The sequence below is a fragment of the Artibeus jamaicensis genome, unplaced genomic scaffold (genome assembly GCF_021234435.1).
Source record: "Artibeus jamaicensis isolate MK-2021 breed Jamaican fruit bat unplaced genomic scaffold, CSHL_Jam_final scaffold_612, whole genome shotgun sequence".
Classification (NCBI taxonomy): Eukaryota; Metazoa; Chordata; class Mammalia; order Chiroptera; family Phyllostomidae; genus Artibeus; species Artibeus jamaicensis.
In genome coordinates, this window is record NW_026522049.1 from 14,764,243 (window position 1) to 14,780,319 (window position 16,077).

Here is a 16,077-nt window from a genome sequence, read left to right on the forward strand (position 1 = left end):
TCAGCCTTTGCAGAGGTTTCAATAGAGAGTTTTGCCTCAGGGAATGCTTAACAGCCCCACAATTTGCCAGCATTTCATTCATACAGCCATTCAACCAGTAAGAGATCAGTTTCCTAATTCAATTATCTATCATTATATGGATGGCATCCTGATTGCAGCTCCTTCACAAGATATTTTAGCAAAAACTGCTTCTTTTCTTAAAAATTCTGTAGCTTCTGCTGGGCTAGTAATTGCTCCAGAAAAAGTCCAGCAGTCGGAGCCTTGGAAATATTTAGACTATACTCTTTTTTAATAGGACAATTCAGCCTCAAGTCCTTCAAATTAATCCACCCAAGGATTTGACTCTTAATTGCCTCCAACAGTTCCTGGGAGCAATCATCTAGGTGGGAATTAGCCTTGGAATATCTACCCAACAATTAACTCATTTACTTAATGCCCTTAAAGGGGATCCAAATCTTAATTTCTCCAGAAAACTGTCCTCTGAGGCCCTACAAGAATTAGCTATAATAAATAAACATATTCAGCAGCCACAACGGTCAGGATGGGCCGTGTAGGACAAAATGGCAGCTGAACTACAACCCAGAAAAGACGGCTGATGTCAAACCAGAGAGCTGAAAGGGCGGGCTTTGCCAAAACGGATATCCGCATAGCAACCTGAGCCCAAGAATCACCAATGATATATTGCTGCTTTGTTCAAAGGGGACCAATCCCCAGCTCCCACGAAGAGAGCCAACCAAAATAAAACCCCACCACATTCCCTGCTTGGGCGCAACTTCCCTGAGAACCCAAGAGCCTCTCTGACTGGAGGACCTCACCTGGGTGCGCAAACCCCAATAAAGCTCTGTACTGTAATTTTGTGGCTGATTGGCATTTCTTCTTCAGCGGAGCCTTAAAAAAATCTTTCAACAACTAACTAGAATTAATTCACAGTTTCCTGTCTGGCTTTTCTGCTTTTCAACTTTAGGGACACTCACGAGCCTTATAGGACAATTAAGTCTTCACTTAACTATGATAGAGTGGCTTTTTCTGTCTCATCAACCACAACACACTATTACCACCTATATAACTGTGTTGTGCATCTTATTATAAAAGGATGTGAGTGAACACAGCAGTTATTTGGATATGATCCTGCTTTTGTTCGTGTCCCCTTAACTCGTTTGTTTATAATTAGCAGCTCAATCTTTAGAATTTCAATGTGCCATAGCTGACTTTGTAGGAGGACTGGAAATTAACCTGCCCTCAGATGAATTGCTTCAAAACATTACATTCCTTCAAATAAGGCTAGCAGAAGAAGTCAGCCTAACGCTAGTAACTGGGGTGAGAACTGTGTTTCACAGGGTCCGGGAAAACCAGACGAGCTGCTATTACCTGGCAAGAGGGCAAATACTGGAGTTTTGTATCCTCAGGATATCCCTCTACTCAAAGGGATATCCCCAAGAACCTCTGAATATAGTCTGTGACTCAGGATATACTGTTTATACTATTCTGCATCTAGATCAGGCATTAATTAAGACTTTTATTGATGCCAATTTACTTAACCTATTTTTGACCCTACAGTCCCTTCCTTGACAAGTGAGAACTTCCCCTCTTCTTTACTCATATTCAATCCCATTTGGGCCTGCCTGGCCCCCTGGTGGATGGTAACGGTAAGGCAGATGTCTTAGTCTGTCCTCACCATGTTCCAGGAAGCAGTAGCTTCTCATCAGTTTTTGTCATCAAAATAGACAGGCACTCCAAGAACAATTTAACATTCCACACTCCCAAGCTAAGCAAATTATTAAACAATGTCCTGATTGCTAAGCCTTCAGCAAGGCACCTCCACCCACAGGAGTTAATCCTTGAAGACTAAGTTCTCAAATAATTTGGCAAAAACAGATGTCACTCATCACGCTCCTTTTGGAAAATTCAAATATGTTCATATTTCTATTGATACTTACTCTGGTGTCCTACATGCATCTGCCTTGACAGGGGAATCTGCTAAAAATATACAAGCCCATTGGCTTGAGTCATTTAGGATGGCCTCAGCAAATTAAAACTGATAATGGCCCTGGATACCTTGCCCATTCTACTCAGGTTTTTCTTCAGCGTTGGCATATCCAACATAAAACAGGAATACCTTATAATCCAACCAGTCAGGCAATTGTAGAACAGGCTCACCATACTTTAAAAAATCTTCTTAAAAAACAAAAAAGGGGGAGCCGTGAGTCCCTCCCCCAAAATTTGATTACGTTAGCCATGTTTACATATAATTTTCTAAATTGTGATGAATCACTTTGTACTCCAATTGAGAAACATTTTCAGAAGAACCAAAGCCATCTTATCCTCAGGTTTTATATAGAGATCCGCTGGGAGATGGCTCTGGGCAGGGCCCTGTAGACCCCTTCACATAGGGAAGAGGGTGTGTGTTTTCGTTCCTACAGGCTCTGTCTGGATACCAGCAAAGAGTGAAGCCTTATCATGAGCAAGACAGAGGTCAAACTCCACTATCTGCAGATAAAAGCCAATCAACTGACAGACCAGATAGCCCGGCTGACACTCATGATAGACATCAAGCTCCGCTACCTGGAGGTGAAAACCACCCAACTGAGAGACCAGATGGCCCAGCTGACCCTGAACAACCGGAAGGAGAAGGAACACCCGTGCCGTCACTCACAGGCCTGGGTCTGCCCCCAGAGGAGGATGGGCCCTGCCCCAATGACAAGGGCCAAGGCTCAAGTGCCTCCTCCAGAGGGCACCAACCCCTCAGTGCCCCATAATGTCCAATGGTTGAACCCTAAAAATTGGTTCAGTGGACTGAATTTTTGGGTCTGGGTCATGGTAGCCCTTGGATGCCTCTGCCTTAATCCTTATTTGTGCTTTAAGATATATAGAGAGAGATTGTTTTCTTAAGATTACATTGGGGAATAGCAAATAGTAGGTTTCACAGGCATAACAGCTACAATTGCCTTTACAATGGAAAAAGAGGGAGATTAGATGTTGGGAACCACCCTGCCTGGCTTCAGAAGCAGTAACCCCACCATGGCTAAGGCTGAGTGAGAGCTCTTGGTACCATCAGCCATTGAAAAGACAAAGCTTATCTTCCTGGCAGAAGCACCGCCTCTACTCACTTTACTTCACCCTGCCTGGCCCCCAATACTTGGTCGGTTAGCCGGTGATGGGTAAGATCCCTCATGGGAGGGAGGACCCAAGACAGGCATGATCGTGTGGGAGGCCCTCAGGGAAGGACTTGGAGCTATAGAAAAAGAGGGTCACAGACCCTCGCCCTTTGGCTTTGACAGACCCTAAGTCCTCATTCTGTCTGCAAGAAGTCTCCTAATCTCTTGGCTGCTTTCCCCTGCTCCACCTAAGCCTGAAACAACGCCAAAGGTGGGTGTAGCCACGTGCTGGAAAGGGCAGCTTCTCCGGGGCAATCAGGCCTAAGAGAGAATACATAAAATCCTATGAAACCTACTTTGCTAGTACCCTCAATTTAAATAAGGGTCCAAGCCTAAAATTCAGGTTTTTCCCCCCCAAATTTTATAGCCTTTCAGTTATCTGACCCTGACTCAAAATGACCCCGACCCTAGACCCTCTGAGTTCTTCGAATGTTATCTATTTGATCATTACTGCCTGACAGTGATCCATGGGCTCAGTCTGAGAATGTGGGTTGCTTACTGATTATAATAGTGCCCTGGGTACTTTGATATGTTTGCAAACTATTTTCCCTGGGTGGTGTAAGACCAGCAAACAGCAAACTTTTTTTTGGGATCTACAGCGGTCCTTAATAAAAACAAGGGGAGAAATGTAGGGGACCATTCTGCCTGGTGTGGGCCACCCCAAGCGGCAAACACTTGCTGCAAGGTAACTTCCTAAAGACCATGCTAAACCTTCCAAGGATCAGTGTAACCGGTTCAACCACTCTTGCCTTTTCATTTGCAAGTATTCCTCTTCTGTGATGTGATTTCTGGCATCCCCTCCTTTGTTTTATATATAAGGTAACCACCTAAAGCGAACCTGTGCATAGGAATTGAGGGCCTTCATGTAATGTACCCAGTAAGACAATAAGAGCTCATTGGAGCAAGGGCTGAGGCTTTTTCTCCCCTTGAGAGAGAAGCTGTTCGACCTTTTTTCCCCATAGGATTCGGTAGTCCGTGTGAATATCTTCTGTTTCAGCTACAATGCAGTGGACCCAAGACAGGTTTGGTCACAGAACTCCCTCACTCTCACTTCCCTCTCTCTAATTAATATGTAAATAAAATGTTTAAACAGAAACATTTTCAACACAACAAAGTCCTCAAGCTGTACCACAGCCCTACATAATTGGCGAAGGGGTTATTTCCTCCTTCAGCCTCATGCAGTCTAACAACGGGACTGTCCATGTCACCTCAGTCCCTGCCAGCAGGGTCCCTGTGGGTCTGTGTCTTTAGCTCAGAAATGAAGATTCTAGGTGACAGCAGGCAACCACGGAGGACTGCAGAACTCAGCATTGATGGGAGACCCAGCCTAGCATACTGCAGGAGGAACCGGGTCCAGAGCAGAGAGCTGATGTTTGCTTGTGCTGTGACTTGAGCTCACTCAGCAGTCACATCCTAAGGGCCTGGAAGGTCCCCCTTGTGCGCAGGCCCCCTCCATTTGTTTGCTTCCTGTGTGTAGAGCCTGTGGGATATCTCGGGAGCATGTTCACAGGCTCCGTAGAGCTGTGGTGACAGGCTGCTTCAGGGGCCCATGGGGACAGAGGTCATCCGGAGTTCCAGAGCAGTGGGTAGGGAGTGTGTGGTGGTAACGGAGCAGGGAGGGGCTGAGTGTGAGGCCCAAACTCTGCAGAGCCTGCTGGGCTGCCAAGGAGACAATAGACTTGATTCAAAGTGCATGGGCAGGAGCTTCGGCAAGAGTGGCATTCTCCAATCTTCTGTTAGGATTCTCACCATGGCTGCAGCCTGGAGAATGGAGGCCATGTGGGAAGTGGTCCAGCAAAGTAGTGGAAGCCTTGGCTACTGGTGTGGTGGTGGAAATGGGGCCACAGTGCAGACTTAGGCACAAGTAAGCAGCTTGGAGCTCACATTTAATGCTCTGGAAGTGCGCTGATTCAGCTGAAGGGAGAGTTGATTCCAAGCACAAGGCCTGTGAGCTTGGTTATTAGAGACCCCAGAAGTCAGGTGGGACAGAAGAGCTGCCACGGACTTAAGGAAGCACCCGGAGAGAAGGGTAACACCCCAGAGAATCTGGTGTTTTGGGAGCCAGGACGTTGTGCCTCTGAGGGACAGCTGTACCTGCTGAGGACATCACAGAGGTGGGTGTCACAGTGGGAAACGCAGAGGCCTGGGCTGAGTGCCCCCAGTGAGTGGAGGAAAGAGGAGCCTGCATGGACAGAGGTGCCAGGTGAGGGACAGAGGCAGATGTGAGCAAGGGGACAGTGAACTAAACCCTGAACTACATACTCCACACGCACTGTATGTGACCGCAGCCTCAGCTGGCACAAATTTCTGCACACATGTCACCTGTTCTCAGGTAACAGACACTGGGTGGTCTGTGATGCAGTAGTCACGGTCTCATTTCATTGACTCCAGAAAGGAATAAATGTCACAAGTGACCATTTAAGAAAGGCTGCCTCACACCTAAAAACACACGTTAACAAAGCTCCTTTACCAAGAACCTATGTGAGGCAATAATTTGCAAATAGCTGACTAAATGCTTACTACCTACACTGGCAGCTGTGGTTTAGTGCATACTCCTACCAGAAAGAAAGGCGACAACCATCGTTAACAGGACAGGCACAGATTTGGGATGAAGACCAGGAGCATATGTGTGGACAAATAAAATAAAACATTCCAGAAATTGTGGCAACAACAATTCACTTAAACGCTAAGGGGTGGGTAATGTCTACCTTTAGAACTCCCGCGTCAAAGAAGGTACAGAGACAAACACAGGTTTATATCATAAAAACATGGTAACCCTACGGGAGAACACAGGCGACAAAGAGAACGACAGGGTCTCCACTTCTCAGAGACGCTAAGCGCACGTGGGCCAGCGCTGGCCATCGGGCCTGGGGACTGGGGACAGGCGTGCGGGGAGAACAGAGTGCCCGGGGTGCGTGACGGGCCCTGGACGTCAGGTTGGCTGGGGTGCTCCCACCCGGAGGCCCGGGGTGTGGGGCCGGACCCTGACCCCCTCCGGCCGCGGTCCCAGGCCGGTACTCTCCCAGCAGAGGCCGCTGGCCTGAGGGAGCGCCTGGAGCGCCCCGGGGCGAGGGGTTCTCCCAGGAGTCCGCAGGTAGGCAGGCGGAAAGAAGTCCACCCTCTGAGCCCTGACAGACCGAGGGAGGGCCGGCCCAGCCTGGTGCAAAGGCCCGGGGCGGGGCGGGGCGGAAAAAGTGAAAAGAAATGGCGAGGAAAAGCCTACAGCACCCGGTATTCCCAGGCGGTCTCCCATCCAAGTACTAACCAGGCCCGACCCTGCTTAGCTTCCGAGATCAGACGAGATCGGGCGCGTTCAGGGTGGTATGGCCGTAGACGGAGGCGGCGGCCGCCAGGAGCCTCAAGAGCCGCCGACCGGGAGGGGGGCGGGGGGCCCGGCTCTGGGCCCAGTGGCGGGTGTCGGTGTCGGGCGCACAGCCAGCCTCCCAGGTGCATGGCGGGCCACCAGGTCAGCACTCGAAGGCCCGGCCCTGCGCACCTGTGGCCAGGGCAGGCGTGCTGGCCTCACGGCTCCCGGAGGGGCGGGGCCGCGGGCGCACGCCCGCACCTACGCCCACGCCCGCGCCCACCCGCTGGGGAGGGCGCCCAGAGGCCAGAGCAGAGACCACGCGGAGGGCGCCGGGCTGCCTGCACCTCGGCCACGGGTTCGGGGCCCCCCCCGGCGTGCCGGAGCGGACCTGGGCGAACACTAGTCACCCGGCCGGGGTGCGGGGGAGCAGCGTGCGGCCGAGCGGCCGGGCCCTCCGTGGCAGTGGCGGCCGGCGGCGGGACTGGAAGCTGGGGAGGGGGACGGGGTCCGCCTCCCACCCTGAGGCCCGTGGTTGGGACACGCACCCCAACCGGCCGGCCACAGGGCCTGCTTGAGGCCTCCAGCCTCTCCGGAGAAGCCGGGTAGGCGGAGACACAGACAGAGAGAGGGAGAGGGAGAGAGAGAGAGAGAGAGAGAGAGAGAGAGAGAGAGAGAGAGAGAGACAGGGAGAAAGAGACAGAGAGGGAGGGAGGAGGAGCATCGGGGCCGGGGTGAGGTGTGTGTGTGTGTGTGTGTGTGTGTGTGTGTGTGTCGGTGTGTGTGTCTGTGTGTGTGTGAGTGATGGAGAAGGGGATGGTGGGGCCTTGGGTTCAGGCCTCTTCCCTAGAGCACTAGAGCAGGGGGCTGGGAGGAAGTCAAACGTGCGTCCTGCAGGGTGTCCGCAGGCCACGCCCAGGCGGGCTGAGAAGCCCCCGGGGGCGGGGCGGGGCGGGAAAAATGAAAGGAAAGGGAGGCCAGCAAAAGCCTACAGCACCCGGTATTCCGAGGCGGTCTCCCGACCCTGCTTAGCTTCCCAGATCAGACGAGATCGGGCGCGTTCAGGGTGGTATGGCCGAGACGGTAGAGGCCGCAGCCGGGAGCCTCAAGAGCCCAGGGCCCCTCGTCCTCGCGGGCGTCTCCCGCCTGCCAGGTGCCTGGCGGTCCACCCCTGCAGCAGGCGAGGCCCGCGGAGCGCACCGAGCGCCAGGGTCGCCTTTCGGGCCCAGGAAGCCTCAGGAGGAGGAGGAGGAGGAGAAGGAGGGAGGAGGGCGGGGGCGCGGGACGCGCCCGCGCCCACCCCCGGAACGCCGGGAGGCAGGACGAGAGGCCACCACCAAGACCCCCGCGTTTGTGCGCAGCCCACGCCGGGGTGCGGCAGCCTGGGCCACGACCAGCGCACGTGGGCCAGCGCTGGCCATCGGGCCTGGGGGCTGGGGACAGGCGTGCGGGGGAGAACAGAGTGCCCGGGGTGCGTGACGGGCCCTGGACACCAGGTTGGCTGGGGTGCTCCCACCCGGAGGCCCGGGGTGTGGGGCCGGACCCTGACCCCCTCCGGCCGCGGTCCCAGGCCGGTACTCTCCCAGCAGAGGCCGCTGGCCTGAGGGAGCGCCTGGAGCGCCCCGGGGCGAGGGGTTCTCCCAGGAGTCCGCAGGTAGGCAGGCGGAAAGAAGTCCACCCTCTGAGCCCTGACAGACCGAGGGAGGGCCGGCCCAGCCTGGTGCAAAGGCCCGGGGCGGGGCGGGGCGGAAAAAGTGAAAAGAAATGGCGAGGAAAAGCCTACAGCACCCGGTATTCCCAGGCGGTCTCCCATCCAAGTACTAACCAGGCCCGACCCTGCTTAGCTTCCGAGATCAGACGAGATCGGGCGCGTTCAGGGTGGTATGGCCGAGACGGTAGAGGCCGCAGCCGGGAGCCTCAAGAGCCCAGGGCCCCTCGTCCTCTCGGGCGTCTCCCGCCTGCCAGGTGCCTGGCGGTCCACCCCTGGGCAGCAGGCGAGGCCCGAGGAGCGCACCGAGCGCCAGGGTCGCCTTTCGGGCCCAGGAAGCCTGAGGAGGAGGAGGAGGGCGGGGCGGGGCCGCGCCCGCGCCCGCGCCCACCCCCGGAACGCCGGGAGGCAGGACGAGAGGCCACCACCAAGACCCCCGCGTTTGTGCGCAGCCCACGCCGGGGTGCGGCAGCCTGGGCCACGACCAGCGCACGTGGGCCAGCGCTGGCCATCGGGCCTGGGGGCTGGGGACAGGCGTGCGGGGAGAACAGAGTGCCCGGGGTGCGTGACGGGCCCTGGACACCAGGTTGGCTGGGGTCGCTCCCACCCGGAGGCCCGGGGTGTGGGGCCGGACCCTGACCCCCTCCGGCCGCGGTCCCAGGCCGGTACTCTCCCAGCAGAGGCCGCTGGCCTGAGGGAGCGCCTGGAGCGCCCCGGGGCGAGGGGTTCTCCCAGGAGTCCGCAGGTAGGCAGGCGGAAAGAAGTCCACCCTCTGAGCCCTGACAGACCGAGGGAGGGCCGGCCCAGCCTGGTGCAAAGGCCCGGGGCGGGGCGGGGCGGAAAAAGTGAAAAGAAATGGCGAGGAAAAGCCTACAGCACCCGGTATTCCCAGGCGGTCTCCCATCCAAGTACTAACCAGGCCCGACCCTGCTTAGCTTCCGAGATCAGACGAGATCGGGCGCGTTCAGGGTGGTATGGCCGTAGACGGAGGCGGCGGCCGCCAGGAGCCTCAAGAGCCGCCGACCGGGAGGGGGGCGGGGGGCCGGCTCTGGGCCCAGTGGCGGGTGTCGGTGTCGGGCGCACAGCCAGCCTCCCAGGTGCATGGCGGGCCACCAGGTCAGCACTCGAAGGCCCGGCCCTGCGCACCTGTGGCCAGGGCAGGCGTGCTGGCCTCACGGCTCCCGGAGGGGCGGGGCCGCGGGCGCACGCCCGCACCTACGCCCACGCCCGCGCCCACCCGCTGGGGAGGGCGCCCAGAGGCCAGAGCAGAGACCACGCGGAGGGCGCCGGGCTGCCTGCACCTCGGCCACGGGTTCGGGGCCCCCCGGCGTGCCGGAGCGGACCTGGGCGAACACTAGTCACCCGGCCGGGGTGCGGGGGAGCAGCGTGCGGCCGAGCGGCCGGGCCCTCCGTGGCAGTGGCGGCCGGCGGCGGGACTGGAAGCTGGGGAGGGGGACGGGGTCCGCCTCCCACCCTGAGGCCCGTGGTTGGGACACGCACCCCAACCGGCCGGCCACAGGGCCTGCTTGAGGCCTCCAGCCTCTCCGGGGAAGCCGGGTAGGCGGAGACACAGAGAGAGAGAGGGAGAGGGAGAGAGAGAGAGAGAGAGAGAGAGAGAGAGAGAGAGACAGGGAGAAAGAGACAGAGAGGGAGGGAGGAGGAGCATCGGGGCCGGGGTGAGTGTGAGTGTGTGTGTGTGTGTGTGTGTGTGTGTGTGTGTGTCGGTGTGTGTGTCTGTGTGTGTGTGAGTGATGGAGAAGGGGATGGTGGGGCCTTGGGTTCAGGCCTCTTCCCTAGAGCACTAGAGCAGGGGGCTGGGAGGAAGTCAAACGTGAGTCCTGCAGGGTGTCCGCAGGCCACGCCCAGGCGGGCTGAGAAGCCCCCGGGGGCGGGGCGGGGCGGGGAAAAATGAAAGGAAAGGGAGGCCAGCAAAAGCCTACAGCACCCGGTATTCCGAGGCGGTCTCCCGACCCTGCTTAGCTTCCCAGATCAGACGAGATCGGGGCGCGTTCAGGGTGGTATGGCCGAGACGGTAGAGGCCGCAGCCGGGAGCCTCAAGAGCCCAGGGCCCCTCGTCCTCTTGGGCGTCTCCCGCCTGCCAGGTGCCTGGCGGTCCACCCCTGCAGCAGGCGAGGCCCGCGGAGCGCACCGAGCGCCAGGGTCGCCTTTCGGGCCCAGGAAGCCTGAGGAGGAGGAGGAGGGCGGGGCGGGGCCGCGCCCGCGCCCGCGCCCACCCCCGGAACGCCGGGAGGCAGGCAGGACGAGAGGCCACCACCAAGACCCCCGCGTTTGTGCGCAGCCCACGCCGGGGTGCGGCAGCCTGGGCCACGACCAGCGCACGTGGGCCAGCGCTGGCCATCGGGCCTGGGGGCTGGGGACAGGCGTGCGGGGAGAACAGAGTGCCCGGGGTGCGTGACGGGCCCTGGACACCAGGTTGGCTGGGGTGCTCCCACCCGGAGGCCCGGGGTGTGGGGCCGGACCCTGACCCCCTCCGGCCGCGGTCCCAGGCCGGTACTCTCCCAGCAGAGGCCGCTGGCCTGAGGGAGCGCCTGGAGCGCCCCGGGGCGAGGGGTTCTCCCAGGAGTCCGCAGGTAGGCAGGCGGAAAGAAGTCCACCCTCTGAGCCCTGACAGACCGAGGGAGGGCCGGCCCAGCCTGGTGCAAAGGCCCGGGGCGGGGCGGGGCGGAGAAAGTGAAAAGAAATGGCGAGGAAAAGCCTACAGCACCCGGTATTCCCAGGCGGTCTCCCATCCAAGTACTAACCAGGCCCGACCCTGCTTAGCTTCCGAGATCAGACGAGATCGGGCGCGTTCAGGGTGGTATGGCCGTAGACGGTGGCGGCGGCCGCCAGGAGCCTCAAGAGCCGCCGACCGGGAGGGGGGCGGGGGCCCGGCTCTGGGCCCAGTGGCGGGTGTCGGTGTCGGGCGCACAGCCAGCCTCCCAGGTGCATGGCGGGCCACCAGGTCAGCACTCGAAGGCCCGGCCCTGCGCACCTGTGGCCAGGGCAGGCGTGCTGGCCTCACGGCTCCCGGAGGGGCGGGGCCGCGGGCGCACGCCCGCACCTACGCCCACGCCCGCGCCCACCCGCTGGGGAGGGCGCCCAGAGGCCAGAGCAGAGACCACGCGGAGGGCGCCGGGCTGCCTGCACCTCGGCCACGGGTTCGGGGCCCCCCGGCGTGCCGGAGCGGACCTGGGCGAACACTAGTCACCCGGCCGGGGTGCGGGGGAGCAGCGTGCGGCCGAGCGGCCGGGCCCTCCGTGGCAGTGGCGGCCGGCGGCGGGACTGGAAGCTGGGGAGGGGGACGGGGTCCGCCTCCCACCCTGAGGCCCGTGGTTGGGACACGCACCCCAACCGGCCGGCCACAGGGCCTGCTTGAGGCCTCCAGCCTCTCCGGAGAAGCCGGGTAGGCGGAGACACAGAGAGAGAGAGGGAGAGGGAGAGAGAGAGAGAGAGAGAGAGAGAGAGAGAGAGAGAGACACGGAGAAAGAGACAGAGAGGGAGGGAGGAGGAGCATCGGGGCCGGGGTGAGTGTGTGTGTGTGTGTGTGTGTGTGTGTGTGTGTGTCGGTGTGTGTGTCTGTGTGTGTGTGAGTGATGGAGAAGGGGATGGTGGGGCCTTGGGTTCAGGCCTCTTCCCTAGAGCACTAGAGCAGGGGGCTGGGAGGAAGTCAAACGTGCGTCCTGCAGGGTGTCCGCAGGCCACGCCCAGGCGGGCTGAGAAGCCCCCCGGGGGCGGGGCGGGGCGGGAAAAATGAAAGGAAAGGGAGGCCAGCAAAAGCCTACAGCACCCGGTATTCCGAGGCGGTCTCCCGACCCTGCTTAGCTTCCCAGATCAGACGAGATCGGGCGCGTTCAGGGTGGTATGGCCGAGACGGTAGAGGCCGCAGCCGGGAGCCTCAAGAGCCCAGGGCCCCTCGTCCTCGTGGGCGTCTCCCGCCTGCCAGGTGCCTGGCGGTCCACCCCTGCAGCAGGCGAGGCCCGCGGAGCGCACCGAGCGCCAGGGTCGCCTTTCGGGCCCAGGAAGCCTCAGGAGGAGGAGGAGGAGGAGGAGGAGGGCGAGAAGGAGGGGGGGCGGGGCCGCGGCCGCGCCCGCGCCCACCCCGGAACGCCGGGGGCAGGCAGGACGAGAGGCCACCACCAAGACCCCCGCGTTTGTGCGCAGCCCACGCCGGGGTGCGGCAGCCTGGGCCACGACCAGCGCACGTGGGCCAGCGCTGGCCATCGGGCCTGGGGGCTGGGGACAGGCGTGCGGGGGGAACAGAGTGCCCGGGGTGCGTGACGGGCCCTGGACACCAGGTTGGCTGGGGTGCTCCCACCCGGAGGCCCGGGGTGTGGGGCCGGACCCTGACCCCCCTCCGGCCGCGGTCCCAGGCCGGTACTCTCCCAGCAGAGGCCGCTGGCCTGAGGGAGCGCCTGGAGCGCCCCGGGGCGAGGGGTTCTCCCAGGAGTCCGCAGGTAGGCAGGCGGAAAGAAGTCCACCCTCTGAGCCCTGACAGACCGAGGGAGGGCCGGCCCAGCCTGGTGCAAAGGCCCGGGGCGGGGCGGGGCGGAAAAAGTGAAAAGAAATGGCGAGGCAAAAGCCTACAGCACCCGGTATTCCCAGGCGGTCTCCCATCCAAGTACTAACCAGCCCGACCCTGCTTAGCTTCCGAGATCAGACGAGATCGGGCGCGTTCAGGGTGGTATGGCCGAGACGGTAGAGGCCGCAGCCGGGAGCCTCAAGAGCCGCCAGGGCCCCTCGTCCTCTTGGGCGTCTCCCGCCTGCCAGGTGCCTGGCGGGCCACCCCTGTCAGCAGGCGAGGCCCGCGGAGCGCACCGAGCGCCAGGGTCGCCGTTCGGGCCCAGGAAGCCGCGGGAGAAGGAGGAGGAGGAGGGCGGGGCGGGGACGCGCCCGCGCCCACCCCCGGAACGCCGGGAGGCAGGACGAGAGGCCACCACCAAGACCCCCGCGTTTGTGCGCAGCCCACGCCGGGGTGCGGCAGCCTGGGCCACGACCAGCGCACGTGGGCCAGCGCTGGCCATCGGGCCTGGGGGCTGGGGACCAGGCGTGCGGGGAGAACAGAGTGCCCGGGGTGCGTGACGGGCCCTGGACACCAGGTTGGCTGGGGTCCGCCTCCCACCCGGAGGCCCGGGGTGTGGGGCCGGACCCTGACCCCCTCCGGCCGCGGTCCCAGGCCGGTACTCTCCCAGCAGAGGCCGCTGGCCTGAGGGAGCGCCTGGAGCGCCCCGGGGCGAGGGGTTCTCCCAGGAGTCCGCAGGTAGGCAGGCGGAAAGAAGTCCACCCTCTGAGCCCTGACAGACCGAGGGAGGGCCGGCCCAGCCTGGTGCAAAGGCCCGGGGGCGGGGCGGGGCGGGAAAAATGAAAGGAAAGGGAGGCCAGCAAAAGCCTACAGCACCCGGTATTCCCAGGCGGTCTCCCATCCAAGTACTAACCAGGCCCGACCCTGCTTAGCTTCCGAGATCAGACGAGATCGGGCGCGTTCAGGGTGGTATGGCCGTAGACGGAGGCGGCGGCCGCCAGGAGCCTCAAGAGCCGCCGACCGGGAGGGGGGCGGGGGGGCCGGCTCTGGGCCCAGTGGCGGGTGTCGGTGTCGGGCGCACAGCCAGCCTCCCAGGTGCATGGCGGGCCACCAGGTCAGCACTCGAAGGCCCGGCCCTGCGCACCTGTGGCCAGGGCAGGCGTGCTGGCCTCACGGCTCCCGGAGGGGCGGGGCCGCGGGCGCACGCCCGCACCTACGCCCACGCCCGCGCCCACCCGCTGGGGAGGGCGCCCAGAGGCCAGAGCAGAGACCACGCGGAGGGCGCCGGGCTGCCTGCACCTCGGCCACGGGTTCGGGGGCCCCCCCGGCGTGCCGGAGCGGACCTGGGCGAACACTAGTCACCCGGCCGGGGTGCGGGGGAGCAGCGTGCGGCCGAGCGGCCGGGCCCTCCGTGGCAGTGGCGGCCGGCGGCGGGACTGGAAGCTGGGGAGGGGGACGGGGTCCGCCTCCCACCCTGAGGCCCGTGGTTGGGACACGCACCCCAACCGGCCGGCCACAGGGCCTGCTTGAGGCCTCCAGCCTCTCCGGGGAAGCCGGGTAGGCGGAGACACAGAGAGAGAGAGGGAGAGGGGAGGAGAGAGAGAGAGAGAGAGAGAGAGAGAGAGAGAGAGAGACACGGAGAAAGAGACAGAGAGGGAGGGAGGAGGAGCATCGGGGCCGGGGTGAGTGTGTGTGTGTGTGTGTGTGTGTGTGTGTGTGTGTGTCGGTGTGTGTGTCTGTGTGTGTGTGAGTGATGGAGAAGGGGATGGTGGGGCCTTGGGTTCAGGCCTCTTCCCTAGAGCACTAGAGCAGGGGGCTGGGAGGAAGTCAAACGTGCGTCCTGCAGGGTGTCCGCAGGCCACGCCCAGGCGGGCTGAGAAGCCCCCGGGGGCGGGGCGGGGCGGGAAAAATGAAAGGAAAGGGAGGCCAGCAAAAGCCTACAGCACCCGGTATTCCGAGGCGGTCTCCCGACCCTGCTTAGCTTCCCAGATCAGACGAGATCGGGCGCGTTCAGGGTGGTATGGCCGAGACGGTAGAGGCCGCAGCCGGGAGCCTCAAAAGCCCAGGGCCCCTCGTCCTCGTGGGCGTCTCCCGCCTGCCAGGTGCCTGGCGGTCCACCCCTGCAGCAGGCGAGGCCCGCGGAGCGCACCGAGCGCCAGGGTCGCCTTTCGGGCCCAGGAAGCCTCAGGAGGAGGAGGAGGAGGAGAAGGAGGGAGGGGCGGGGCCGCGCCCGCGCCCGCGCCCACCCCCGGAACGCCGGGAGGCAGGACGAGAGGCCACCACCAAGACCCCCGCGTTTGTGCGCAGCCCACGCCGGGGTGCGGCAGCCTGGGCCACGACCAGCGCACGTGGGCCAGCGCTGGCCATCGGGCCTGGGGGCTGGGGACAGGCGTGCGGGGAGAACAGAGTGCCCGGGGTGCGTGACGGGCCCTGGACACCAGGTTGGCTGGGGTGCTCCCACCCGGAGGCCCGGGGTGTGGGGCCGGACCCTGACCCCCTCCGGCCGCGGTCCCAGGCCGGTACTCTCCCAGCAGAGGCCGCTGGCCTGAGGGAGCGCCTGGAGCGCCCCGGGGCGAGGGGTTCTCCCAGGAGTCCGCAGGTAGGCAGGCGGAAAGAAGTCCACCCTCTGAGCCCTGACAGACCGAGGGAGGGCCGGCCCAGCCTGGTGCAAAGGCCCGGGGCGGGGCGGGGCGGAAAAAGTGAAAAGAAATGGCGAGGAAAAGCCTACAGCACCCGGTATTCCCAGGCGGTCTCCCATCCAAGTACTAACCAGGCCCGACCCTGCTTAGCTTCCGAGATCAGACGAGATCGGGCGCGTTCAGGGTGGTATGGCCGTAGACGGAGGCGGCGGCCGCCAGGAGCCTCAAGAGCCGCCGACCGGGAGGGGGGGCGGGGGGCCGGCTCTGGGCCCAGTGGCGGGTGTCGGTGTCGGGCGCACAGCCAGCCTCCCAGGTGCATGGCGGGCCACCAGGTCAGCACTCGAAGGCCCGGCCCTGCGCACCTGTGGCCAGGGCAGGCGTGCTGGCCTCACGGCTCCCGGAGGGGCGGGGCCGCGGGCGCACGCCCGCACCTACGCCCACGCCCGCGCCCACCCGCTGGGGAGGGCGCCCAGAGGCCAGAGCAGAGACCACGCGGAGGGCGCCGGGCTGCCTGCACCTCGGCCACGGGTTCGGGGGCCCCCCCCGGCGTGCCGGAGCGGACCTGGGCGAACACTAGTCACCCGGCCGGGGTGCGGGGGAGCAGCGTGCGGCCGAGCGGCCGGGCCCTCCGTGGCAGTGGCGGCCGGCGGCGGGACTGGAAGCTGGGGAGGGGGACGGGGTCCGCCTCCCACCCTGAGGCCCGTGGTTGGGACACGCACCCCAACCGGCCGGCCACAGGGCCTGCTTGAGGC

The 16,077-nt window shown here is 62.5% G+C and overlaps 6 non-coding genes and 1 pseudogene across 6 annotated transcripts; all 7 read right to left on the reverse strand.

The window, feature by feature from the left end:
* Positions 1–6,371: 6,371 nt before the first annotated feature.
* On the reverse strand, positions 6,372–6,490 carry LOC128626452 (5S ribosomal RNA). Its single transcript, XR_008390437.1, has one exon. It is a non-coding gene; the product is annotated as a 5S ribosomal RNA (ribosomal RNA).
* Positions 6,491–8,235: 1,745 nt separating this feature from the next.
* LOC128626476 (5S ribosomal RNA) lies at positions 8,236–8,353 on the reverse strand. The gene has a single exon (XR_008390460.1). It is a non-coding gene; the product is annotated as a 5S ribosomal RNA (ribosomal RNA).
* Positions 8,354–9,034: 681 nt separating this feature from the next.
* LOC128626467 (5S ribosomal RNA) lies at positions 9,035–9,153 on the reverse strand. Its single transcript, XR_008390451.1, has one exon. It is a non-coding gene; the product is annotated as a 5S ribosomal RNA (ribosomal RNA).
* A 1,727-nt stretch (positions 9,154–10,880) lies between these two features.
* Positions 10,881–10,999, reverse strand: LOC128626478 (5S ribosomal RNA). Its single transcript, XR_008390461.1, has one exon. It is a non-coding gene; the product is annotated as a 5S ribosomal RNA (ribosomal RNA).
* Positions 11,000–12,744: 1,745 nt separating this feature from the next.
* Positions 12,745–12,861, reverse strand: LOC128626477 (uncharacterized; annotated as a pseudogene).
* A 689-nt stretch (positions 12,862–13,550) lies between these two features.
* LOC128626479 (5S ribosomal RNA) lies at positions 13,551–13,669 on the reverse strand. Its single transcript, XR_008390462.1, has one exon. It is a non-coding gene; the product is annotated as a 5S ribosomal RNA (ribosomal RNA).
* A 1,738-nt stretch (positions 13,670–15,407) lies between these two features.
* Positions 15,408–15,526, reverse strand: LOC128626480 (5S ribosomal RNA). The gene has a single exon (XR_008390463.1). It is a non-coding gene; the product is annotated as a 5S ribosomal RNA (ribosomal RNA).
* Positions 15,527–16,077: the final 551 nt, after the last annotated feature.